Source organism: Colletes latitarsis, unplaced genomic scaffold (assembly GCF_051014445.1).
Source record: "Colletes latitarsis isolate SP2378_abdomen unplaced genomic scaffold, iyColLati1 scaffold0125, whole genome shotgun sequence".
Classification (NCBI taxonomy): Eukaryota; Metazoa; Arthropoda; class Insecta; order Hymenoptera; family Colletidae; genus Colletes; species Colletes latitarsis.
In genome coordinates, this window is record NW_027488475.1 from 40,001 (window position 1) to 42,975 (window position 2,975).

Genomic DNA, 2,975 nt, shown 5'->3' on the forward strand with positions numbered 1-2,975 from the left:
ACGGACGACGACACATAAAAAACTCCTTCTTTCAACATCAAATTTTAGTCTTTCGTTCGAAAGACTTGAGAGCACCTCTTCCTCTCTTGTGTTATAATATTATATATGTATAGAGAGGGTACCACCAAAAACCCTCTCCTTCGTTTAGTTTCTTTCACTTTTCCGAGAGCTCCCCAAACTCTCGTTTATTTAATTTAATTTCATTTTTCGAGAGAGCGACCACCAACTAACTCTCTTATATTTGCTTTTTCTCGACAGAGCCACCACCAACTAACTCTCTTATATTTGCTTTTTCTCGACAGAGTCACCACCAACTCTCTCTCGTTTATATTTGCTTTTTCTCGACAGAGAAACCACCAACTCTCTCGTTTATATTTGCTTTTTCTCGACAGAGTCACCACCAAACTCTCTCGTTTCGTATTTTACTTCACAACAGAACATTATTGTATAATGGTATCCCACAACGACAAAGTACGTAGAGCTGCGCTCATGCTGAACATCTCGGGCACTTATTCACGCTGGGCATCGATCGTGGAAGCACGTATTGCCAGGCCCGAAGACTAAGCATTCATGCTGGACAAAAACGAGAAAGCGCGTATGTGCTGGTCGAGAAAGCACGTATTCGGCGCCGTACTGTTATGTCGAGGTCAGACACCTGTATTTCATTCTTTGCTCACTTTCCAGAGTACGAACCGTAGTTCCATACAATTTTTGCCTTTTAAGCTACGCTCCGTAGAGTGTAGTGCCAGTTTATGGTTTTCACAAAATTTTCAATCGCTCGGACTGAAGAGTTGATGCTCGGATAGTACGAGTATACATATTTTAAACGTATACAAGTCACCAACGTCACTCGAGACGCTTATACCACTTCAAGAGCCATTCGGTCAAAGACACCGACTCGTGGCAATGCAGTGTGGAGAAAGTCTGGAACGAGCACGATACAGAACAGTCAGGATGAAATCCCGAGGAGCGACGACTGCTTCTCAACCGAGGTCGAAGAATAGCCGTACGCTCGACGCTGCCCCGACCGACTCGACCGGACCGTCGCTTCTCTTATAGGTACCGAGGCGCCCGCCGGAACGCCGGCGACGCACGGGCTTACGCACGGCCGCTTATGGGGGGAACCGCGCGACCCAACCGCCCGCCCGAACGGCCTGTTATAACTTAGAGCGAAAACCAACACCTGTAATTTCCTTAATAATTGAGCTAGGGCAAAAAAAAAAAACGCTATCTTGTAGGAAAAAAGCAGGGGAACACGATGCCGTCGTTAAAAATATAGATTGCCGTGCTCGTTTTCGAGAAAAAAATGAAAAAATGGTCAAAATCGTCGCAGGACAAAAACTCGACACGCTATCTTGTAGGCAAAAATTAGACGAATTCAAAACCGTAGTTAAAAATATCGGTCGTCGCGCTAGTTTTCGAGAAAAAAACAAAAACGTTCAAAAAATTCGAGATAAAAAAAAAAAAACCAGCCTACCAGATAGAAAAAATTACACTGAACAAATATCATATAGGTCAAAATATGTGTTAGCGTACTAGTTTTCGAGATATAGACGAAAAAACCGTCGCCGCCGATCGGTACGTCGGTCGATGCGAAAGCACCGCGCGACCGAGCGCCCGCCTAAAAGACCAGTTCGAACATACCGAAAAATCAAGAAACCGTAACTTCCTTAATAATTGAGCTAGGACAAAAAATCGACACGCTATCTTGCAGGAAAAAATCCGGGGAACACGATGGCGTCGTCAAAAAGTGCAGGTCGTCGAGCTCGTTTTCGAGAAAAAAAAAAAAAAAATTCTCAAAATTCGACAAAAAAATAAAACGATCAGTGGACCGTGTAGAGAATATAAAACTGCATAAGAATCGTATAGACGAAAATTGGCGTTCACGTGCTCGTTTTTGTGGAAAAAATTAAAAAAGCTCTCAAACTTCGAGATAAAAAAAAAAAACCGTCTACCAGGTAGCCAACGGTAAACGGTACAAGTATCGTACGGGCGAAAACGAGCGTTACCGTGCTCGTTTTCGAGTTATTGACGAAAAACAGCCTGGAGCGATCGGTCCGGCGGTCGACGCGCGAAAGTTTCTAAGTCCGCTCTGCTCCGAAACACCGCTCCGGCGTCAAAAATCGTCGTAGGACAAAAAATAGACACGCTATCTTGCAGGAAAAAATCCGGGGAACACGATGGCGTCGTCAAAAGTGCAGGTCGTCGAGCTCGTTTTCGAGAAAAAAAAAACAAAATTCTCAAAATTCGACAAAAAAATAAAACGATCAGTGGACCGTGTAGAGAATATAAAACTGCATAAGAATCGTATAGACGAAAATTGGCGTTCACGTGCTCGTTTTTGTGGAAAAAATTAAAAAAGCTCTCAAACTTCGAGATAAAAAAAAAAAAACCGTCTACCAGGTAGCCAACGGTAAACGGTACAAGTATCGTACGGGCGAAAACGAGCGTTACCGTGCTCGTTTTCGAGTTTATTGACGAAAAACAGCCTGGAGCGATCGGTCCGGCGGTCGACGCGCGAAAGTTTCTAAGTCCGCTCTGCTCCGAAACACCGCTCCGGCGTCAAAAATCGTCGTAGGACAAAAAATCGCCACCCTATCTTGCAGGAAAAAAATCCGGGGAACACGATGGCGTCGTCAAAAGTGCAGGTCGTCGAGCTAGTTTTCGAGAAAAAAAAAAAAAATTCTCAAAACTCGACAAAAAAATTAAACGATCAGTGGACCGTGTAGAGAATCTAAAACTGCATAAGAATCGTATAGACCAAAATTGGCGTTCACGTGCTCGTTTTTGAGAAAAAAGTTAAAAAAGCTCTCAAAATTCGAGATAAAAAAAAAAAAAACCATCTACCAGGTAGCCAACGGTAAACGGTACAAGTATCGTACGGGCGAAAACGAGCGTTACCGTGCTCGTTTTCGAGTTATTGACGAAAAACAGCCTGGAGCGATCGGTCCGGCGGTCGACGCGCGAAAGTTTCT